Here is a 26,383-nt window from a genome sequence, read left to right as displayed (position 1 = left end):
GACAAAGCAGCTACAGGGATGCTTTTATTAAAGCCCAGATAATTAATAACATCTCCCCTAAGAAGGTCCTTTGAAAAAATCTTTAGATACTACCTTAAAGACTGACGCTCCCCAATATTGGTTAAAAACCAAACTGAAACAACAAAAAACCACATAAGATCTAAGGAGAGTTCTGTAATCAGTAAAACACAGGATGAATGGCACAGGTCTACAAATTGATCTTTATGAGTAGCCTACCTAAATTTGAAAGTAATAGGGGTTGAGTTGCAAACTTTTAATGGAGGTAGCCAGTATAACAAAACATGTAAGTATTCTGCCTTATCATATCACCATAGCACCATGATTTTGCAGGAAGCATTCAAAAAGAACATTTAGGAGAATAGGCATTTGTTGATTCAATCAGTTTTAGAAAAAGATACTTTCTAAAATTCCTCTTTGCTGTGATATACACATTTAATAGCATTTTATTGTTTTCCCTGAATCCTCTAGTGTATGAGAACTTAATCATGTCTGTCTTAGTTCTGCCAGCTCAGTACAGTTCCCGCATTGGTCCAAAGTTTCTGTCATTCCACGTGGCTGGAAGGTAACGTGAAATGGTATCAGATAAGGCAGGGGTTAGGTCACCTATTCTTTCAAACTACGTTAAAGAGTTCAGAGTTTATCCTGAGAGAAAGGAGAGTACAACTGAATCTTTCTCGATGACTTTTATTTGTTCTTGAAAACTCTTCAGCTACGTGAAAAGTCATTAATTGAAAATAATTCTATTATTTTAATGAGACATGTTTTTACATGTTCCATCCCAAATAAAGATATATAAACAATCACATACAGATAAATAGATATCACATGAATACTAAAACATTTCTATAAATATTTAAAAGGAAATTCTGAACCTCAATTTCCCACGTGGGGAAGGCATGTTTCCCCATACCAACATGTGTGCTCCAACAAGAGCTGGGTGTCCTACAACTCAATTCTTACACTATCTACCTGGAGATCACATCAGATCCCACAAGTTAAGGGTTCAGACCTACAAGAATGCCTCTACCCTCACTTCAGAAGCTAATCAAACACCCAGGTTGTCACCTGTGCTTCTCACTAACTGGCTATAAGTTGAAGTTTCCAATGATCCCCTTCTTGGGGTTCAGACACCAGTCACAGATCCAGGTTGTTACCTGCCCTCCTGACTAGAGGTTCCCATGACCCCCTCCTTAAGTCCAATAATTTGCTAGAGCAGCTCATAGAATTTAGAGAAACATTTTACTTACTTCATGACCAGTTTAGTGTGTGTGTGTGTGTGTTTGTGTGCGTGCACGTGCGTATTCAGCTGTGTCTTACTCTTTGCAACCCCATGGACTGTAGCCTGCCAAGCGAGAATTCCCCAGGCAAGAATACTGAAGCAGGTTGCCATTTTTTTCTCCGTGGGATCTTCCCAACACAGGGATCAAACCCTCGTCTCTTGAGTCTTCTCTAAAGTCTTGGTTCTTTACCAGCTGAGGCACCAGGGAAGCCCAGTTTATTATAACAGGATATAATTTGGAAAGGGCTAGGTGTAAGAGATGTATAAGGCAAGGTATATGGGAGGAGGCAAGGTAAATACTCTGTCAGCATGCACCATTCTCCCCAAATATCCATTAGTCACCAACCCTGAAACGCTGAACACCATCCTTCTGTATTTTTATGAAGGCTTCATTACATAGGCAGGATTGATTAAATAATTTCAGTTGTGTCTGACTGTGACTCTACAGACGAGCCTATCATGTTCCTCTGACCTTGGAATTCTCCAGGCAAGAATACTGAAGTGGGTAGCCATTCCCTTCTCCAAGGGATCTTCCCGACCCAGGGATCGAACCCTAATCGCCTGCATTGCAGGCGGATTCTTTGCTGTCTGAGGCACCTGGGAAGCCCAGTTAAATCATTGACCACTGGCAATTAACTCAGTCATGTCCAGTCTCTCTCCCCTCCCTAGAGGTGGGGATGTAAGGGCAAGGGGAGAGTTAAGGGGGGACTGAAAGTGCCAACCCTCTAATAAGTGGTTGATTCTCCTGGTAGTTAGTCCCCCATTCTCAGGGTACATAAGGACTTTTAAAAACTTACCTCATTAACATAACAAAAGACACCTTTATCACTCTTATCACAGGAAATCCCAAGGTTCTTTAAAATTAAGAGCCAGGAATTATGGACGAAGTCCAAATATATATGAGAAATACATTTGGCCCATCTGAGTATATATATATATAATATATATATATATATATATATATATACACACACACATATTATATATATATATACACACACACACTTCCCTTGTAGCTCAGTCGGTAAAGAGTCTGCCTGCAATGCAGGAGACCGGGGTTGGATTCCTGGGTCGAAAGATTCCCTGGAGAAGGAAATGGCAACCCACTCCAGTGTTCTTGCCTGGAGAATCCCACGGACAGAGGAGCCTGGCAGGCTACAGTCCATGGGGTCTCAAGAGTTGGACACAACTTAGAGACAAAGCCACTGCCATCATGCTTAGTCATGATCCTTTACTGGTTACTTTATGTTTTATTTCCATGTCCTTCCTCAACACACACATGAATGTGTATATATATAGTTATTATCAATTTCATCTCTGTTTCCGTACTGTTAACATGAATTACCTTCAAACTTCAAACACCAAAATCATCATGTAATACAAGTATATATTTCTTATAAGGCATAATATCACAGTGTGATGATAAATACAATCTGTATATATAACGTAAAAATACCTGGAAATTCATTGTACTTGCTAAGAAGAATGTGCTTGTGAGTAGTGAAGGAGAAGGCAATGGCACCCCACTCCAGTACTCTTGCCTGGAAAATCCCATGGAGGGAGGAGCCCGGTAGGCTGCAGTCCATGGGGTCGCTAAGAATCAGACACAACTGAACGACTTCACATTCATTTTTCACTTTCATGCATTGGAGAAGGAAATGGCAACCCACTCCAGTGTTCTTGCCTGGAGAATCCCAGGTACGGGGGAGCCTGGTGGGCTGCATCTATGGGGTTGCACAGAGTCGGACACAACTGAAGTGACTTAGCAGTAGCAGTAGCAGAAAAGGAGAATGTCAATGAGAAAGTCTTAGGAATGGGCATATTGTTATCTTGTATTCAAATCGCACTAAAAATTAGGTTTTTACACACACATTCAAACAATCACAAAATAACTATAAGCTAAAAGGCTAATGTGAAAATAGTGCATGCTCACAGTAGTCTAAAGAACCATACCTTCTCATCATTCTAATTTAGCTTATGCAAGCAAAACATGTTTTAGATTCATCCCAAAACTGTATTCACATCAAATTTGCTCTTCAGTGTCACACAAATTGTTTTTTTTAATTTTTTTTTTTATTAGTTGGAGGCTAATTACTTCACAACATTTCAGTGGGTTTTGTCATACATTGATATGAATCAGCCACAGAGTTACACGTATTCCCCATCCCGATCACCCCTCCCACCTCCCTCTCCACCCGATTCCTCTGGGTCTTCCCAGTGCACCAGGCCTGAGCACTTTTCTCATGCATCCCACCTGGGCTGGTGATCTGTTTCACCATAGATAATATACATGCTGTTCTTTCAAAACATCCCACCCTCACCTTCTCCCACAGAGTTCAAAAGTCTGTTCTGTACTTCTGTGTCTCTTTTTCGGTTTTGCATATAGGGTTATCGTTACCATCTTTCTAAATTCCATATATATGTGTTAGTATGTTGTAATGTTCTTTATCTTTCTGCCTTACTTCACTCTGTATAAAGGGCTCCAACATCCATCTCATTAGAACTGATTCAAATGAATTCTTTTTAACTGCTGAGTAATATTCCATGGTGTATATGTACCACAGTTTCCTTATCCATTCATCTGCTGATGGGCATCTAGGTTGCTTCCATGTCCTGGCTATTATAAACAGTGCTGCGATGAACATTGGGGTGCACATGACTCTTTCAGATCTGGTTTCCTCAGTGTGTATGCCCAGAAGTGGGATTGCTAGGTCATATGGCAGTTCTATTTCCAGTTTTTAAAGAAATCTCGACACTGTTTTCCATAGTGGCTGTACTAGTTTGCATTCCCAACAACAGTGTAAGAGGGTTCCCTTTTCTCCACACCCTCTCCAGCATTTATTGCTTGTAGACTTCTGGATAGCAGCCATCCTGACTGGCGTGTAATGGTACCTCATTGTGGTTTTGATTTGCATTTCTCTGATAATGAGTGATGTTGAGCATCTTTTCATGTGTTTGTTAGCCATCTGTGTGTCTTCTTTGGAGAAATGTCTGTTTAGTTCTTTGGCCCATTTTTTGATTGGGTCATTTATTTTCTGGAATTGAGCTTCAGGAGTTGCTTGTATATTTTTGAGATTAATCCTTTGTCTGTTTCTTCATTTGCTATTATTTCCTCCCATTCTGAAGGCTGTCTTTTCACCTTACTTATAGTTTCCTTTGTAGTGCAAAAGTGTTTAAGTTTCATTAGGTCCCATTTGTTTAGTTTTGCTTTTATTTCCAATATTCTGGGAGGTGGGTCATAGAGGATCTTGCTGTGATTTATGTCGGAGAGTGTTTTGCCTATGTTCTCCTCTAGGAGTTTTATAGTTTCTGGTCTTACATTTAGATCTTTAATCCATTTTGAGTTTATTTTTGTGGATGGTGCTAGAAAGTGTTCTAGTTTCATTCTTTTACAAGTGGTTGATCAGCTGTCCCAGCACCACTTGTTAAAGAGGTTGTCTTTTTTCCATTGTATATCCTTGCCTCCTTTGTCCATAGGTTCGTGGATTTATCTCTGGGCTTTCTATTCTGTTCCATTGATCTATATTTCTGTCTTTGTGCCAGTACCATACTGTCTTGATGACTGTGGCTTTGTAGTAGAGTCTGAAGTCAGGCAGGTTGATTCCTCCAGTTCCATTCTTCTTTCTCAAGATTACTTGGGCTATTCGAGGTTTTTTGTATTTCCATACAAATTGAGAAATTATTTGTTCTAGTTCTGTGAAAAATACCATTGGTAGCTTGATAGGGATTGCATTGAATCTATAGATTGCTATGGGTAGAATAGCCATTTTGATAATATTGATTCTTCCAATCCATGAACACGATATGTTTCTCCATCTGTTTGTGTCCTCTTTGATTTCTTTCATCAGTGTTTTATAGTTTTCTATGTATAGGTCTTTTGTTTCTTTAGGTAGATATACTCCTAAGTATTTTATTTTTTTGTTGCAATGGTGAATGGTATTGTTTCCTTAATTTCTCTGTTTTTTCACTGTTAGTATATAGGAATGCAAGGGATTTCTGTGTGTTAATTTTATATCCTGCAACTTTACTATATTCATTGATTAGCTCTAGTAATTTTCTGGAAGAGTCTTTAGGGTTTTCTATGTAGAGGATCATGTCATCTGCAAACAGCAAGAGTTTCACTTCTTCTTTTCCTATCTGGATTCCTTTTACTTCATTTTCTGCTCTGATTGCTGTGGCCAAAACTTCCAACACTATGTTGAATAGTAGTGGTGAGAGTGGGCACCCTTGTCTTGTTCCTGATTTCAGGGGAAATGCTTTCATAAATTGTTAAAAGTGCTTTTGCTTAAGATTGTAATGTTACTCCATATGCTATATTTATTTAGTGTGTTTGGAGGTAAGAAATAAAGATTGTTACACTAAAAAATAAGTATTCTGAAAAATAATCTGTCTTCCAGAGCCATAACAGCAAATAGGCATTAACAGCCATTCTGATATGCACATCTTTTGGCAAAAACGGGGGGTACTCAGCAAGGAGAGAGCATAATCAGATTTGGCGATTATAGGCAGAGTGGATTGTAGGCAAGCATTTATACAGCTGAAGGAAATAAGGTGGACAGTGGGTGGATGATAGCACTGGTTAGCAGGCAGGTTTCACTGGACTTAGACCTGGCGTGAAAGTGGACTATGGAGAGAAAGAGGTTGGTGGGTGATAGTGCACGTACTGCGAAATACGACAGGCAGCAGCATCAGGGTGAGGATAGAAAAGCCAGTCTACTAAAGAATTGTTGGTTTTGAAGTCTCTACAGGAAACCTAAGTGGAGACGTCCAATAGGGAGTAACACAAGTCTAGGGCTCAGGAATAAAATATTAGCAGAAGCTAGAGGTGTGATAGTCATTGTCAAATGATATTAGAACGTAGTAAAATGGGTGAGATTGCTTTGGGAGAGAGAACAAAGGAGACACGGGACAAAACCTAAGGGTCATCAAATTTTAAAAGATGAGCAGAAATAGAGTTCACAAAGAACTCTGAGAAGCAGGAACTTGAGACAGAAAGAAAACCAAGAGAGTACAGGACCACACAAGCTTTTCAAGGAGTTTTTCAAGGAGGAAGGGTTAAATACTGAGAGCTCAAATGAGATAAGACTAACCCAATGTATATTAAATCTAACAACAAAAGGATCAAAAGTTATCTCAATGAGAATAATTCCAGTGGGATACGGGGAGCAGAGGCTATTTGGAAGGTGTTGAGGAATCTGTTAAGTTTTAAAGAAACTTGAGAAAACCATCTGGCAGAGTTGACATCTCTAAACATAAAAGTCAAAGTAGTTATATTCAGAAATTCCTTTGGGAAGGTCTCGTAGCATCTATTATTTTTCCACAAACTGCTCAGCTGCACAATGAGAGATGAAAAGAGCTCCTACACTCATCTCACTCTGTCTCATTTTCCGCTCTAAACAAAGGCTAAAATAGATTTTATTGAGCTATTCTCCTTATCTTAAGAGTTGTTAACATGTTTCATTAACTTGGGGGCAGCTGGAAGATTGGATGCTAGATAAAATGGCATTACATAGGTTATATAACTCTTAAAAGACTGATCAAGTTTTATCTATTATTTTTCTGTTTACAAATTCAACCCGACTTTTGGTATATTGCATATTCAACAAACCTATTTTGCATGAATGTGTTTTTATGCTGGCAAATTGATCATCTCTTCTGATAGCTTATCACAAACTAACTCTGGGAGAACCAGCAATTTCTTGATCATTTAAACACATGCTAGTGTTCACTTGGACAGAATTTAAAGAAGGATGACAATTATTTTTAAAGCAATTCTAAACAATCTCAGGAAAGACAAAAATTATAGACAAGTTGTTTCCTCATAATACTCTGTTTTTGTTGATGGTGGTTTGTTGTTGTTCTTGTTCATTATCAGGGTCATGTTCCTAGATTAGCCTTGACTGCTTTTAAATGTAATTTATATTTCACTTTGTAATTTTAAAATAATTTTTTTGTGCTGTTTTATTTAATTCTTTCAACAACCATGTGAAGTAGATATTATCTAAGGTAATTTCTCCAATAGGCTTTCCTGGTGACTCAGTGCTAAAGAATCCTCCTGCAAATGCAGGAGACACGAGTCTGACCCCTGGATTAGGAAGGTCACTTGGAGAATGAAATGGCAACCAACTCCAGTATTCTTGCCTGGGAAATCCCATGGACAGAGGAGGCTGGCAGCTACACTCCACGGGGTCACTAAAGAGTTGGACGTGACTCAGAGACTAAACAACAACAATTTCTCCAACAGTTGTATCCTTAGTAAGTGGAATTAGGATGAAAATCTAGTCTACTGATTCCAAGTATTCTAATGTTTGGTTTAGGAAAACCTGGACTTTTATTTATATGGTCATGTATTTACTCACAAGCTGTATCTTCTATTTTGATGGGTGAATCATCACCCATTATTATTATCACCTTATTGTTTTTTTAATTTGCACTTTTCTGATAACTAATGATGCTGAGCATATTTTCTTGCTAGCAGTCATTTTGATATTTTTATTTTGTGAATTATCATTTTGAGTCTCTTGGCTGTGGTCAAAATGGTTTGCTCATTAGAAGTACCTGTTAGAAATAATTTCTCCCAGTTTATGACTTGTCTTTCTATTCTCCTAAAGGTATCTTTTGATGAACAGAAACTTAATTTTAATGATGTCCAATTTGCAAATCTTTTAAGTCACTGTCTTTTTGAGTCCTGTTTAAGAAATTTTTGCATATAATAAGTCATGTAGATATTCCTCTAACTTTCTAGGGCCAAAATTTTTACTTTAAGATTTTTTAATGACCAAATAAGAAAAGAATGCACAAACAAGTATAGAATTCATAGTGTTCGTTAGGTTAAAAGTAAAATAATATTTAGAAATATCTTGATAATAAGGTCAGAGTAAAACTTCTTCTCTAGGACTAGGTTATATGTGGATTATAATGATCAACACCCTCCTCAAACATCCTGACAGTATTAACAGTGATGAGTTGCTTTTAATAACATCCCTTGATATAGCCAGTCACTTCATGCTGTAAGGTAAATGAATAAAAATACTTCTTGAGTCAATATAAGACGTTTAATTCTCGGTTAGATCACTAAGTACGTAGGCAACTTCCATAGATAGTATTTCTACTAATAATTCATTTGAAAGGTTCTGAGGAACTCTGAGTATAAAATTTTACACTCACAGAGATATTTGTATCCAGCTACTTCATCTTGCTGGATTATTATGGACCATGTGCTTTAGCAGTCGGGAAGCCCAGTGAGGACACACTTGTGCATATAGAGCTCCCCTATTCTGCTAGAACTTGAATGCAGAAGTAACTCTTGTGGAGCCAAATTACCCTATAGACAGAGAAAACACTTGTGACACCTATCAGTAAGCACGGGTACTGTGCAAAAATTTTTTGAAAAAACTGAATATAGAACAAGTACTAAAATCATTCACTGTGTGAATGGTTAGAATGTAGATAGATTATTTTTACTTTATTTAAAAAAAATTAAATAGAGGTGAGGTGGCACCAAAACCCCTGTTCTTTGCTTTTGTCCTCTAAAATGTTCCTTTCCATAGGTCAGAAGAAACATTCTTTGGCATTATAAGGTATTTGGTTCTGATTTTTAAGAACTAAACGAGAGTTCCCCTTAAATCTTATCTGAGTCTCATTTCTATCACTCTGTCTCTAGAGGCAATTACTACTATAGCTAATTATTACTCCTCATAAGAAATATGTATCTGTGGTACAACTAATATAAAATAAAGAAAAGATAAATAAAATAATCAAAACCATTCATAATTCCATGGCTTAGAGACAACCCCTATGGTTTGATATGTTTTCCTTTAATTTTCTCTATGAATACTGTATAATTGCTTACAACAAAATTTTTTATGTTTCCACATCCAGCATAGCTTAATGGTTAATAACAGAGACTCCCATTTGTTTATTTTTGCCTTTTATTTCCACTATTTTGGGAGATGGATTAAAAAAGATTTTGCTGTGATTTTTTCAGAAAGTTGTTCTGCCTGTGTTTTCCTCTAAGAGTTTTGTAGTGTCCAGTCTAATCTTTAGGTCTTTAATCCATTTTGAGCTTATTTTGTGTATGGAGTTAAGGAGTGATCTAATTTCATTCTTTTACATGTGGCTGTCCAGTTTTACCAGCATCATTTGTTGAAGAGACTATCTTTCCAACATTGTGTAGTCTTGCCTCTTTTGTCATAGATTAATTGACCATAGATGCATGGACTTATTTTTGGGTTTTCTATCCTGCTACATTGATCTATGTTTCTATTTTTGCACCAGTACCAAATGGGACCTACTTAAACTCAGAAGCTTTTGCACAGCAAAAGAAATGATAAACAAAACAAAAAGACAACTCACAGATTGGGAGAAAATATTTGTAAATGATGTGACTGATAAGGAATTAGTCTCCAAAATTTACAAATAGTTTATGATACTTAATAGCATCAAAACAAACAACCCACTCAAAACGACCTGGATAGACATTTCTCTAAGGAGGACATGCAGCTGGCCAATAGGCACATGAAAAGATGTTCAAAATGCCTAGTTATTAGAGAAATGCAAATCAAAACTACAGTGAGATATCACCTCACACTAGTCAGAATGGCTATCATCAAAAAATCCACAAACAACAAATGCTGGAGAGGGTGAGGAGAGAAGGGAACCCTCCTGCACTGTGGGTGGGAATGTAAATTGGTACAGCCACTATGGAGAACAGTGTGGAGGTTCCTTAAAAACTAAAAACAAAAAAAAATAAAAATAAAAATAGAGCTACCCATATGACCCTGCAATCCCACTCCTGGACATATATCCAGAGAAAAACATGGTCCAAAAAGATACATGCACCCCAGAGTTCAAGGCTGCACTGTTTACAATGGCCAAGACATGGAAACGACCTACATGTCCATTGACAGAGGAAAGGATAAGGAAGATGTGGTTGGAGGAGTAACGAAGGAATTATAATCAAGGTTATCTTCGAGAAGGGCGAGGGTCTGACTTTTTAAAACATTTTATACAATTTTAAAGGTTCTTGTCTATTTACAGTTATCACAAAACACTGGCTGTGTGTTGTACAATACGTCCTTGAGCTTACCTTACACCCAGTAGTTTGTACCTCCCACTCCTCCAACCCTATATTGTCCCACCCCCACCTCAACTGGTAACATTGTTCTCTTATATCTGTGAACTTACTTCTTTTATGTTATATTGATTTTTTTTAAACAACCTTTTTTTTTGGAATAATTTTAACTTTACAGAAAAGCTTAAAAGATAATTCAGAGAGTTCCAGTATACTCCCCACTCAGCTTCTGCTAATGTTAACATCTTACATTACTATGGCACATTTATCAAAACTGAAACTAATATCGATACATTAACAAATTGAAATTTATCCAGTTTTTCCATTAATGTCTTTTCTCTGCTTCAAGACAACCCAATTCAGGACAACTCATCACATTTAGTTGAACTAAGTTCTGAAGATGAATAATAACTGGAATGAACAAAAGGAAGAAAGGAAATCTCAGGATGGCAGTGCACCTGCAGGGTGATGAAAGCAGAGGTGTTAAATGGACTAGGCGATGACATGTGGGATAAAGGAGGGGACTGACTGGCTAGAACAGGCTGAGGAAGAGGTAGTAAGGGGTGAAAGTTTTGGGAAACGATTTGGGATATATTAGAATGGAATTGTCAAGCAGAGCAGTTGTATTTCATGGCTGTTATGGGGAGGGCAGTCAAGAGAGCAAGTGTGTTCAAGGAAGTTGGGGAAAGAACATGGATTTCCAACCATTCCTATTCAGAACTGCTCCTAGAGAGAGTCAGAAAAGAAGAATGTCTGGAAGAGACTAAGGGACATTTTGTCATTGAATTCTTATAGGAATCTTTCAGTTAAGTGTCATCATAATGCTCATTTCAGGAAAGGAAAGGGAGGTTTGTGAAAATCATGTAGTTTGCACAAGATCAAACTACAATCAGGGCTGGTGCTGGAAACTGAGCCGGTGTTTGCCTTCAAAGCCTGTGTTTGATTGTCTAGTTCAATCTAACATTTTCTTGATTATACTGATCAGAGTCCCTATAATAATTTCCCTCCTCTTTCAAGCCAGTTACTGAGTGTTAGACATTTGTATTTCATCAGCTTTTTCTGAAGGAAATCACTTGGGACTTTGATGTCCTGCAACACCCCCTCATGGCTCAGAATGTGTCTCCATTCTTTCATGGTTACACAATAAGAAAATGATTTGAAGGCATCAGTTATTTGACTAAGGGGGTCAGTTTGATCTTAAGTTGGGTTAATTACATATTTTCAAAGTTCAACTGGCTTAGGAGGTTAGATCATGACCCCTGCTGCTGTGTAGAGCTTAGGCCCTCACACTGTGGCTTGGGACTGGAGCCAGAATGAAGACAGGCAACCTGAGAAGTGGCAGGAAGCAGCTCTGGGCAGTGGCATCAGAAGAAAAGAAAGTCTATATGATGTTTTCCCTTGCTTTGATTCCCCTTTGAAAATTAGTGTCTCTGAGAGGGGAAATACCTGAGGCGAGGTCTTCAAAGCACCTCTCTCTGACTTTCAGTTCAGTTCAGTTCAGCTCAGTCCAGTCGCTCAGTCGTGTCCAACTCTTTGCGACCCCATGAATCGCAGCACACCAGGCCTCCCTGTCCATCAATGACTCCCGGAATTTACTCAAACTCATGTTCATCGAGTCGGTGATGCCATCCAGCCATCTCATCCTCTGTTGTCCCCTTCTCCTCCTGCCCCCAATCCCTCCCAGCATCAGGGTCTTTTCCAATGAGTCAACTCTTCGCATGAGGTGGCCAAAGTATTGGAGTTTCAGCTTCAGCATCAGTCCTTCCAATGAACACCTAGGACTGATTTCCTTCAGGATGGACTGGTTGGATCTCCCTGCAGTCCAAGGGACTCTCAAGAATCTTCTCCAACACTACAGTTCAAAAGCATCAATTTTTAGATGCTCAGCTTTCTTCACAGTCCAGATCTCACATCCATACATGACCACTGGAAAAACCATAGCCTTGACCAGATGGACATTTGTTGGCAAAGTAATGTCTCTGTTTTTTAAGATTCCTCCCTCCTTCCCTCTATCAGTTCTTTTCAGATTCCCAGGTTTTCTCCTGGACTTTCAAAATAAAATAATACTCATCACTCAATCTGGAAACATCATTAAAAAATAAGGACTGGTTCTATCACAATGCTGACCTTCAAGATTGATTAGCTGACATTTTCTTGACATTCTGTTGAGATTGTATTTATCCTTTTTTACTAGTTGATTTCTCTCTGAATTAAAACTGCTTATCTTTTAGTTTTGCCTGATTTTCTTTCTACCCAACAATTCAATAGATACTCCTTCTCAAACTCTCCTGATGACTTCTTTTATAATTGATAAATGCCCTGTTCTCTGACCTTCAACCCTTCTCTATCTTTATTCTTTCTTAGGTGAATTTGTCCAGGCCCATGGCATTAGAAACCAATTAATGCTACTGACCAATCAATTTATATTCTATTCTTTGACTGTTCTCCCAAATTCAAGTCATGTATCTGATTGACTACTTGAATCCATCTTTTCTGAATGCCTAATAGTCATCTCTATCTTAACAAGGTGAAAATTAAATTCTTAAGACACTTCAAATTTTATTTTCCCAAAATATTTCCCACCACAGTAAATGGCAAAAACTCCCAATCATTTGCTGAAGCCCGAACTTTAGGAATCACAGCTGACTTCTTGAGTTCTCTGATTCCTCACCTCAATTCACAATGCAGTTCCATTGCCCATACCTAAGTCTGACCACTTCTCACCCCCACTGCTACCACCTTAATCTAAACCACTATCTTGTCCATTGTCACCATATCAAGAGCCTTCTAGCTGCCTCCTTGCCTCCATTTCTGCCCTTTGACAATCGATTTTCCACACAGCAGTTGGAGATATCTTTTAAATTCATAAAAGAGATCTGTCCCTCTTCTGCTCAAAATTCTTCAATAGCTTCCCATTATACATAAAATAAAACTCAATTTACTTATCATGGTGTGCAAGAAAGGCCAACCCTACGCAATCTGTTCCTGCTTTCCCTTCTGACATATCATTCTAATTTATATTCTTCTATTTCTGACTTACATTCTTCAGTTCAGTTCAGTTCAGTTGCTCAGTCGTGTCCGACTCTTTGCGACCCCACAAACCACAGCACGCCAGGCCTCCCTGTCCATCACCAACTCCTGGAGTTTACTCAAACTCACGTCCATCGAGTCGGTGATGCCATCCAGCCATCTCATCCTCTGTCGTCCCCTTCTCCTCCTGCCCCCAATCCCTCCTAGCATCAGGGTCTTTTCCAATGAGTCAACTCGTCGCATGAGGTGGCCAAAGTATTGGAGTTTCAGCTTCAGCATCAGTCCTTCCAATGAACACCCAAGACTGATCTCCTTTAGGATGGACTGGTTGGATCTCCTTGCAGTCCAAGGGACTCTCAAGAGTCTTCTCCAACACCACAGTTCAAAAGCATCAATTCTTCGGTGCTCAGCTTTCTTCACCGTCCAACTCTCACATCCATACATGACCAGTGGAAAAACCATAGCCTTGACTAGACTTACATTCTTCCTAGTCCTCAAACAGGCCAAGATTGTTCCCACCGATCTTTCTACTTGCTGTTTTCTGCCTGTGATTCTTCTTTTCACCCTCTCTGCAGCTGCTTCCTTCCTGAGTTTGAGCATCTGCTCACTGAAACCTTCTTGGATTGATCTCTCACCATCCAGCCTGTGTTGTCTGTTTCTTGCCAAGAAAAATTGGGCATTGAGTGTATACCTTCCTCACTAGAATATAAACTTCACAAATTCAGGCACTCTTGACTTGGCATGCAGTAAAATCTCACACTTTTTTTTGATTGTTTGAGTAAATACCCATCTCTTCCTTCTTGAATATTCCAATTCTCAAGTTCTGTAAGTCTTGCATTGTACAAATGTTCATCTTATGTCATGTATATAAACCTTAGCAATTTTTATGAAAACAGAGACCCACAGAAAAACTGAGTCAACAGCTAACACATTTTGCACTTCATTACTTTGCATATCCAGAATTATACTATTTAAATATCTTATCCCTCTGTAATAACATAGTTCTATTGGACCATAAAGTTTTAGAAGTCACTGCATTTGTATTTACCTCCTGTCTTATTTACGCACTATTAAATCCAACTGATCCAGACTTAATGAAACTCATGCTGGTAGAATAGTCTTTTCATAGGTGAGGGTAGTCTAACATCCTAAAAAGTAAGTCATATAAAACAAGACACATCGAGACCAAAAAAAATACATATATATTATAATAAGTGAAGACAAGAAAGAAAAATTATCCCCAGGTGTATGCTTAAGTTTGGTCTTCAAAGTAACACCATCTAAATTAGTCTTACAATTAACCTCATAAATGTACTTCTATTAAGCATCTAATAAACAGTTGAGGAACAGAGAAAAAGAAGCAAAGACAATTAAGCCTAAAATATTTTAGAAGTCAGTGCTCCATTGTCTCTAATATTTTTCCCTGTCTTTTACTGACTTTATTTTGATTTTCAGTTCAATGAACAAGTAGCTCCGTGGCAAACATCTTGCAACTGTTTGGAAACGGGTGCCTATATCTTTAAAACTCTTTGCTGGCTTTCTCACTCTTTCGTCAAAACAATAACTTTCATGGTATTATATTTATGATTTGAAAAATCTCTTAGATATAACATCAAACTGTTATCTTAAGAACCTTGGGTTCACAAAGAGCAGAGAATTTAGGACCTGAGGTTCTGGTACCAGATTATCTAGGTTTCACTCTATCATTCAGCAGCTGTGTAACTATGACATTTAATGCCTTTTTGCCTCAATTTCCACAACTGGGAAACAGAGATACAGACATGTAATTCCTTTCTCATATTTTCCAATAAAGTATAAGTGGATTCACACTTGCAATTAAAAATATAATTATCATCCACTAATTCTAATCAACACGTGTTGCTGTTGTTCAGTTGCTAAGTCATGTCTGACCCTTTGTGACCCATGAGCTGCGGCACACCAGGCTCCCCCTGTCCTTCACTGTCTCCCAGAGTTTGCTCAGATGCACGTCCATTGAGCAGGTAGTGCTTTCTACCCATCTCATCCTCTGCTGCCCCCTTCTCCTTTTGCCTTCAACTTAGGATATTCATAATGGAAGGTATGGTTTCTTCTCATATTGTATATTTCAACCAGGTGTACATGAAGCTCTTTCAATCAAAATATTTAATTGATTCCTCACTTGCTGATGGAAATTACAACCAGGCTCCCCAGCACAGGAAGAGCTACTCTATGTGATATGACTCTCTCCCTCAACACGGAGTGAGGACCAGAGGAGAGGCTGCCCCGAGGAAGGATGTGCAGCTTCCCCGGCTTCCCCAACGTGAGATTTCACTGCAGGCTTCACTGTTTTGTCATTCCTGTGTGTGTTTTACATCCTCAAATGGAAACCTTAGAGTTTCACTCCACAGTGCTCTAAGAATGGTTTTGACTAATGATTTCTTTGGAAAAATCTAATGATGATAGCTATATGGGTAGCTATTGGAGGTTAGGATTTGCTTTCGCATAGATTTCATGCAGGGTGCATACCTTGATATGTTCTTTGACAGATAAGGAAAAGCCAGAAATTCACTGATTTTCATACATTTAGACAAGCAATTGCCACATGGGGTACAAGATAGAGTGTAAGTTCATCCATTAGCACTTTTCAGTTTAAATTTCCTTAGCTGTAAATTGGAGGTAACAAATACCTACCTACCTATTGGATTATTGAGAGTATTAAACATACTATGTAACAGGATCTGTTCTAGGCACACAGGTGAGGTTAAGTCAATGTTAGTCGTGCTACTTTTTAGATAGATGACAGAAACATCTCCTTGCATTTCAAAGGAATCCTAAGTATATACCACCTATAAATTAATCTATGATTAAAATAAGTAATCCAAATTTGTTTGTTTTTGCCTTTGTGGCTCAATGAGTTTTACTTAACATTTATTCCTAATAGGCCTTTCCCAGAATTTGGTGCTTATGATAATTTCTGTCCTCATAGTTTATGTGACTGCTTTCTAAAAGCCTGTTTTGAACTATAGTAACCTGAGATAGCAATAAAATTTGCATGAGGCAAATTCCCTCTTCTGGAGGAAGACAAGTCTATATAGGATACAATAAAGCCATTCCTTCAGTGAAGGAAGAAACAGTATACCCAAGTTAGAAATACACTGCATTTTGAACCTAACACAAAAAGTGTGAAATATAATTTTGCGTTGCCTTGGCAAGATGTGACAGGATGATTCAAAGATAAAAGGTATAAATGGCTTATAAAATATTTCAAAGGGATTACAGAACATCAAAGAATTATTGCTAAATAAAAATTTGATTGAAAATGAATCAGAAACTTCAGAGCTAAATTTACTCAAGATGAACATGGCTGTAAACCTATTTTTACAAAAGCAATGGCAAAAAGAGAACATTAGATTGGATTTTTTTAAAAAAAATTCAGAATCAAAGATTTGGTAAATGCAAACCTAGATTGAATTCAGTTCTGCTAACATTAGAAACAATATTGTTCTAGTGAGGCAAAGGGGCCGTGAGCCCTGCACAGAGCTGAATGCTAGGTTATGATCCTGGCCTTGAGTTTGCTTCCATATGCCCCTGGATGGAGCAAGGGACCTCTCTCTGTTTAATTTCCTCATCTAGATAATGAGGATGGTTATAACACCTGCTCTGCTTCTTCCTACAGAGTGGCTATCAGAGTCAAAGGAATAGGCATAAAAATAGATTCTGAATCCTAAGATGTTCCACAAGTGTTAAATAAGAGTGAGAAACAATAATGAAATAACACTGTAAGTTCGAAAAAGTTACATTTCTAGATTTGACTTAAAACAAAAAATAATAAATTGTGTTTCTTTGGAAAGCCATGTGTATTACCCATTAACTATTGCTGTCTACCATCTAACAAACCATCCCTAAATTTACTGCCTTAATTTATTTCATCACAATTCGGTAGCTTAGCAAGTTTGGGGCTGGGTTCACTTGGTTAGTTCTCCTGCTTTTCTCATCTGGATTTATTCATACAACTGCAGTCATCTGAAGATCTGACTGCGGTTGGATGGTATAAGCTGGTTAAGTTTCTGGTATAGGCTGGTTATGTTTCTGTTAGCTGTCAGATAATTGGTCTAGGGGCTTTCAGAGGGGAGGGTTCTTCTTGCTCCTGTTCTTTTGAGCTCTTTTGTCGTCTGTTTGTTAGATCAGATTTTCTCACCCAGTACCTCAGCACAGTGGTTTAAAGGCGTGAAAACAGAAGCTGTAAGGTCTCTTGGAGCCTAAGCTCCAAAGTCCTCTATCATGACTCCAGCTATATTCTATCGGTCAAACCAAGTTACAGGCCAACTGAACTTTGAGGGCTGAGAAAACAGACTCTGTTCCTTGATGGAGGGAGTGGCCAAGTCACATTACAAAAGCCTACTGGCATGGGAGGAAGTACTGTGGCCATTTTCACAGAGAATTTACCACGCCACCAATTTGGTTGTTTAATTACTCACCTTTTAAACTATTGGTTAAGGAAGGATACTCCTTGAGGAAGATACAATCATACAAATCCCAAAGAAAAGATCACATTTTCAACAGAGACACTTAATTAAGAATGGCAAGATTGGGAGTTTGGGATTGACATGTATACACTGCTATATTTAAAATAGATAGCCAACAAGGACCTACTGTCCAGCACAGGAAACTGCTCAATAGTCTGTAATAACCTAAATGGGGAAAGAATTTGAAAAAGAACAGACACATGTATGTATAACTGAATCACTTTGTTGAACCTGAAACTAACATAAGATTGTTAATCAACTATACTCCAAAATAAAATAAAAAAATTGAGGACTTCCCTGATGGTACTGTGAATAGGAATCTGCCTGCCAATGCAGGGGACACGAGTTTGATTCCCAGACCAGGAAGATTCCACATCTGCCGAGCAACTAAGCCTGTGGGCCCACAGCTACCAAGGTCCCTTACCCTGGAGCCCTTGCTCTGCAGTGAAAGAGGCCACCACAATAAGAAGCCCATGCTCACCACAATCAGAGAAAAGTTTGCACAGCAACAAAGACCTGGCCCAAACAAAAATAAAAATAAATAAAATTTTAAAAAATAAAAGCAAAAAAAAAAAAAAAAGAATGGTAAATAAATGGCAAAAGTGAATCCACTGGATAGCAAGTATAGGAATAAGTTAGAAAAAGGCAAGACAGGATGCATGGTAGATAACCATAACTGAGAAGTATATGGGTTAAATCAAAAGAAAAGGGGATTAAAGTCATGCAATAAATAAAGTCACCTTAGGGTAAAAGACTAGAAATCATAGTGAAGGGCATAACTAGAAAGATTTTTGGAGGAGCAGATAATACAGATGAGAGTTCTTTCAAGGGGACTTAAATAGGATTGAGCAGGGTAGAAGTCAAAGTATATTCAGTAGCATCATTTCTAGAAGCAGCAAGAGCAGGTGCTGGATTTTGTCCATGACCCAGTACATGAAATTGTGTGAGGACAGGTAGGGTCAAATAACTTGAGTTAATTGGCAAATGCCCATCAGGAAGACAATGATCAAGAGGAAAAGTTAGGGTCACAAATTTGAAAAGCTATATAGGAATGAAAGAGAATCCGACCAGCATCAGTTTCTAGGGTGATCTGAATAATTCTCTCAGCCTGATAATAGTGTATGTGTTAATTACTTATCAGTATCCATTTAAAAGCACGTATTCAGCACACACAATGTTTTAAGTGCCATGCGAGGCTGTGGAGATACAAGGTCAAGCAAAATGTATTCAAGGGCCTACAGATATTATCAATACAATTGATCGCAGTTGTAACAACACCAAGCCTAAGAGGAGTCACAGAAGGGACATCTCACTCAGGCTTGGATGCAGGGCAGGCTTCCTGGATGATTACTGTCAAGGCTGGGGCCACAAGCGTGGGAAATTATCACAGCACAGTGGGGAGAGGAGAGCGGGCTGTATGTTTAAAGGAAGTTAGGCCAAGTAAAGCTGGCAATATTTAGAGAACTCTTGCTTGACAGTTTTGCTCTTTGAATTATAATAACCATAATTACAATATTATGAAATAAATTCCCATTTCATGCCATATACACTCTTTTAGGCACTCTATATGCCAAATAGCACAGAGTTTTTATTCCATTGCACACACCCATATACACAAACACACAGAGTTGGTTTCGTTAATAAGATAGAGAGGTTGGTTTAGTTCCAAGCCATAGCTCTTTACTCGAGGGTACATGACCTTTGATAAGACCAAGGCAGACCAACTAGGAGCTATGTTTACCACCATCCTTGCTACTCTCAGAAAGACCATCAATTAATCTCAGCTAAAGGACTGCCTGGCGCCCAGGTGGCTCCGTGGTAAAGAATCTGCCTGCCAATGCAGGAGACACAGTAAACACGGGTGCGATCCCAGGGTTGGGAGGATCTCCTGGAGGAGGAAATGGCAACCCACTCCAGTATTCTTGCCTGGAAAAGTCCCGCAGACAGAGGAGACTGGTGGCTTACAGTCCACGGAGTCACAAAGAGTTGGACACAGCTAAGCAACTGGACACAAATAGCACACACAAAGGGCCGCTTATTTCTGCAAAGCTTATTTCTTACACTGTTTGCATCTTAAGTTCTCTAATTTCTTCAACAAGAGATATTGGTCATTCACATTTACTTTCAACCAATACGAAAATCTGACTATTTAATAATATTTTTCTTTTGAAAATTGAAAGCTGTGTTTTTCAACAGGGATGTGCACATTTCTGCACCTCTGAAATGAGGGCATATCAACTTTCAAAGCTTACTCAATGTTATACTTTTAAATCTGGAAAAGGAAAGTCATGCTTACTGTTTTTGTAATGTTAACAGTAGGAATGAGCACCATAGACTCTTCTGTGCTGATTGTGGGGAGGCAGATGATACTCTGCGAGGGGTGTAATGGAGAGAGGAAAATTTTTGTTGTTATGTCAGTGGAAAGCATACAGGAAAGGATGAACATTTAAAATACACACATACAGGACTTTCCTAGTGGTTCAGTGGGTAAGATTCTGAGCTCCCAGTGCAGGGGGCCCAGGTTCAATTCCTGGTCAGAGAACTAGATCTCTAATGCTGCAACTAAGACTTGGTGCAGCCAAAATAAATTTTATATATGTATGTATGTATGTATATGTATATATATAAAATAAATTTTATATATGTATGTATGTATGTATATGCATATGTATATATATAAAACAAAATGCACGCATACTCACGCAAAGGGTCTGTGAGCTAATGAAAAGATGAAAAACATTTATCTTGCCAAAAAAAAAAGAACATAACTTCTTTTTGGCTACTCTCTGATCAGTTGACTTTAGCAGAGTTAAGAATCTACCTGTCAATGCAAGAGACACAAGAAGCTTGGGTTTGATCCCTGGGTTGAGAAGATCCCCTGGAGTAGGAACTGGCAACCCACTCCAGTACTCTTGCCTGGAAAATCCCATGGATAGAGGAGCCTGGCAGGCTACAGACCATGGGGTCGCAAAGAGTCAGACACAACTGAGCACAACATGAACCCAACTGGTTAAATTTTAGGCTTCCGTGGTGGCTCAGACAGTAAGGAATCTATCTGCAATGCAGGGGATCTGAGTTCGATCCCTGGGTAGGGAAAATCCCCTGGAGAAGGGAATGGCCACTCACTCCAGTTTTCTTGCCTGGAGAATTTCATGGACAGAGGAGCCTGGCAGGATACAGTTCACGCGTCACAGAGTCAGATGCGACTGAGCGACTATCACTTTCAGAATTTCAGCTGAGTAGAAATTAGACTGTTGGGGCAGAGTTTTGGGGTACATTTGAATCACAATCCCTTATTTTCATTCCTAAGCTTTGCAGGAAGTCTTTCAGAATATAATAGTGAGAATCTGTAAGACTACCTTTGACTTACAGTGGTCCACTGGTGAATAAGAATCCTTAAGTTTTCATAAAAGCAAATTCTTGGTCTTTTAGCTCAGTTGCTAAGTCATGTCTGACTCTTTGGGACCCCATGGGCTGTAGCATACCAGGCTCCTCTTAGTCTTTTAGAAACTGGTTATAAAAATCTTATAGATTTCAGCCTTCATTTGTAAGGTTACACTTGTAAACATTTGAATGATGACTGAATTTCTGAAAGCCTTGGTATATTTAATGAGAGCTGAAAAATTTTCTTAGTTAATTTAAGCAAGAAAAGACCCTAAAATAGAATTCTTGCACCCCACAAGTAAATCATGCCAGAAAAAATTTTCTCATCCTTTGTGAATTGTGAAAGAAGTGACTCTCCCACAGAGAGCTCTCCTGCTTTGTGTGAAAAACATCAGTTTCACCTGTGTCACCATATATAGCCTGTTTGATCTCCACAATGGCTTCCAAATCTCTAACCATTCCACTGGACACCAGGTCAAAAGTTGACTATAAGCAGGGTAGTTGGCAGCGATTTGAAGAAATCAAATATTATGGGGCAAACTGAGTTGACTCATTTTTATATATTGTCAAAATATAAGTATTTATTGACTTACTGTTTTTTGTTTTTATTAAGGAAAAGCTTTGCATGTGACTTCTGAATTTAAAAAGCTCATGGTCATACAACTAATGTGTAGGCATTGTTATAACATATAATACATATGAAACATATAAAAATCAGCATATTCATATATTAAAGATAATCAACATATAACAATCATAGTTCAGTAACTGTTACTATTAATATCATTTGTTTGATCAGTGATGCAATATGCATATGAACATTTTTGTGGTATCATTTTTAAAGAGCTTTTTCTTCTGCAGAATCACATTCTTATTAAGACAAAGAATAATTTCCTCTGTATCTGACATTAATAATTTTTTCACTTGTGTAATATGACATAGCTCAATATAACAGTCTCCAAGGGAGTAACGAAACTATACTATTTTGTAATAAATATTGTTTAAAAGGAAGGAATCAGTCTGTGAATTCATTTGCCTTAGCTATGATGTATTTCCCTGGGGCTAGAAATGAATGAAGAAAGGGGAGGACTTGGACACTGGGGACAATGAAAGACAAAATTCAGTGAAGTTTAAAAATTACTCATGAAAGAAAAAAATGCAAATTTGAAGATGAAATAATTTAAAATGACACAAAATAAAAATTCTATAGATAAATAGAGAATAATTATCTGCTGCAGATATTGTTATTGGTGGTCTTGATCTCCCCACCTCCCACTTTCCTACTTCCCCTCCTGCCCACCTGCAGGTCCCATTAGCCCGCTGTGTAGGTATTAACTTCTAAGGACTCATATCCTTCTTTCACTGGAGGCCTGGCCTTGATTGATAGGAGCTTCCTCATCAGGGGACGCTGGAAACCCATTACCACAGATCTGATGAGACAGGAATGTAAGAGCCCAGCTCTCTTGCCTCTAGGTGAAGACAGACTCTGCGATGCAATCCAAGATCCAGAACTCCCTACAATATCAGGAGGCTGCACTTCTCCTAAAAGCCTTATTGACTTAACTGTCTCCACATTAACTCACTCCTTTCATACCCTTATAGGTTTCCCATAGGAGTAGTTCTTCAAACCATCACTTGCATTAAGAATCATTGTCTTATCTCAGCATCTAAGGAGCCTGACCAAAGACAATTCCCAGTGTCACATAGTTGTGTAGACAGCAGCTTGACATTTTTAGTTGTGAGACTGTGTTTTATAGAATTCCTCTACCTTGCATTGCTGAATAGCTGTCATGGTAATTTTTTATCACCTGGTTGCTTTATTCTTTGAATTTATTAACTTCTTTTATAGCTGCTTTTACCAAAAGGAAACTGTACAGTTTTAGATAATATATTTGCATCAGATGAAAATCTAAGTGATGAAGCTTTTTTCCCAGTAAAGGATCAATACAAAAGACAGAGCACTGGATTTGGAGCTCAGAGATACTTATATACGAATCTTGACTCAGTCATTTATTAGCCATGGGACTTTGGTCAAATCACATAAATTTTCTAAGCCTTATCCAACTTTTTGTTTTAACTGGAGGAATGATGCCAATGTCACTTCATTGTTATGATTACTAGCATTATGATAATGTAGATGGCATACTTAGTGTATGGCACATAGTAGGTGCTCAATAAATGAGGTATTTAGTGATGAAAAATGGTTTAAATACAGATGTCAGCAAATCAGGTAATTAAGCCTGAGTTATCACCCTGCTTTCCATCATTTGGTCAGTTTTCGTAGTTTATGAGGATGGATGCTTCCTCTAGAAGCTTTCCTACAGGATCTGTTTAACCTGAATCATAGTGTATACATGAATATCCTAAGTTGAACCACACATTCCGCCTGCTGGGGTAGATAGGAAAATGGTGGTATTCAAGCTCCCAAGTTGTAGAACTTTTAGGCCAAAAGAGATTGTAAATTAGTGACCCGTAGGGAAATCTATTTTTTTTAGACAAATTTTGTCTTATAAAGAAAGTAAAGATAAAGATAAGAGTTGCTACTCTTGTTTAGTTGCTAAGTCATGTCCAACTCTTTGAGAACACAAAGAGAGTTGAACTAACATTAAATATCAGGTGACTATACCCAAAATGCAAAGCTGGCTTCGCTTGAAAAAGCACAGATCTTTTATTCCAACATGACAGCAATTTTCTGGAGCCAAGTAGAAGCTTACTTCTTTAGGTAGAAAATGTGCTCTCTAGTTCTTCAGAGTTGGGGTAGCCATATAATTTATTGCTTAAGCCACCATACTTTGGACATGATAGGTGTCAGTTCAGTTCAGTTCAGTCGCTCAGTTGTGTTTGACTCTTTGCGACCCCAGGGACTGCAGCACGCCAGGCCTCCCTGTCCATCGCCAACTCCCTCACCTTGCTCAAACTCATGTCCATTGAGTTGGTGATGACATCCAATCATCTCATCCTTTGTCATCCCCTTCTCCTCTTTCCCTCAATCTTCCCAGCATCAGGGTCTTTTCAAATAAGTTCTTCACATCAGGTGGCCAAAGTATTGGAGTTTTAACTTTAATGATAAGTGTAGAATCAACAATTATGCCAAAATAAAAGGCATTAATCAGGACTGGCTCTGGGCAAACTGGGATAAGTCCTCCCATAACCACAGTCCTTTCCACTTCCTATCCCTTCTCACCTGGAATCACTCTATTCTACTTAATTATTTGCCTTTCATCTGTGGGTATCTTAAGACTCTCTTCAAGAGCATCTGGTCCTTTGAGTGAGTGCAAGAGTAAGTAATTAATTTATTGGGTTCAGTATCCTTACAAGTAAATTCCTATTAAGTCAAAAATACCTATAATAAAATCTGACTAGGATATGCAAGATGATATACAGTATTTAAATAATTATATTTTCTCCATAATTTCTTTGAGTTAAAATATTTCATTAAAATATTTTTTAAATGTATACAGACTTGTACGAAAGCAGAAAACAGAAAACGAAAGCAGAAAAAAAATAGGCACAGTTTTCATATTAGTGGGATGTCAGTAATTTTCCAAGTCAAGCAGGTTTGTGGACTTCATTTGAAGAACACCTTTACTGTATGTGGTGAAACATTTTTTGAAAGGACTGATGAGTGATTGGTGACCATAGAAAAATGACACAGATGGCATGTAAAGTTGGAGGCAGGAACACAACCAGCTTCAGAGAGAAACAATGCAAGTGTATTTAGAATGGACAGCAGGCTTTGCAATCTGTTGCACTGGAGTTTTAGGGACTTACCACAGACAGTGTTTGCTATTGCAGAACATTTTGCTTCCCAGGAGGAAGGAAGATTAACCAAAGGAAATACAACATTGAAAAATACACAGATGATACAGCAAAATAAAGTCCTAAACTGTAAACCACAAAAGGCCCAATATATTTGCTTGGGAATTAGTAGAGTAGCCCACAATCTAATGCTTCCATCCTAAGGATGTTTATAAAAAGAGAAGATTGAGTAATGCTGTCCCTGGCTTCAACAAAGTCCCTGTTCCCACCTCCCACAATCCCTATGCTCTTGAGGCTTCTTGGGCTTCTGTAATTCTCCTTTGACACATTTGACTTTTGTCTCCTAAAATCTGGCTTGCTTGCGGAATGTGTGTCAAAAAGCAAACCTTATTTACTCATTGGGAAACTGACCACTAGTGTGGAGCTGGGCATACCTAATGGGAGGAAAGGAAGAAGGGCCACGTGCTCACCCAGCCACCACAGAGGACAGCCACTTCCAGGCAATGTGCCATCTTGTTCCTACTAAGGCAAGGAAACCACAAGTCAGGCCCATTGGCATCTCAGGCCTAGAGTACACTGGTTAGTTGACGTTCCAGCCAGAAGTCTTCTCTAAGTTCCAGAAATTCCTCCCTTGTATTCTGAGATATCTGAAATTCTTCTTTCTCCCCTAAGAGGATAGTCCTTAGGGTTGTTTAAAAATGCTTTGCTCTTTAATTCAACCACAATTGAGATAGTTAAGTTAGCATGTAAATAATGTTTCTGTGACATTTAACCTAGCTTCTTAAACCAGTCATTACTTTCATTTTTATGTATTCTTCCTAGTATAGCAACGCTATGAAGGAAGGGTAAAATATAAAACATTTCAAATAGCCCTATTTGAGGAGGAAGGAAACAGCATTATTTTTCCTTTAGGGTCATACTCTATAGCTTTGAATACTGTTATGGTAAAGCTGGAGGAACTAATCAGTTGACATTCCTACATGTATAGTGGCTATTCCTATGCTATACTTCCTATTGAATCTCCATAAAAATAACAATGACAGCCACAATAACAAAAACAAATATATAAAATATTGGGCTGGATGACTCACAAGCTGGAATCAAGATTGCCTGGAGAAATATCAAAACCCTTAGATATGCAGATGATAGCACTCAAATGGCAGAAAGCGAAGAGGAACTAGAGAGCTTCTTGATGAGGGTCAAAGAGGAGAGTGAAAAAGCTGACTTAAAACTCAACATTTAAAAAATGAAGATCATGGTGTCCAATCCTATCACCTCATGGCAAAAAGAAGGAAAAGTGGAAACAGTGACAGATTTTATTTTCTTGTACTC

This window comes from Muntiacus reevesi, chromosome 4 (assembly GCF_963930625.1).
Source record: "Muntiacus reevesi chromosome 4, mMunRee1.1, whole genome shotgun sequence".
NCBI lineage: Eukaryota > Metazoa > Chordata > Mammalia > Artiodactyla > Cervidae > Muntiacus > Muntiacus reevesi.
This window is presented reverse-complemented; position numbering follows the sequence as displayed.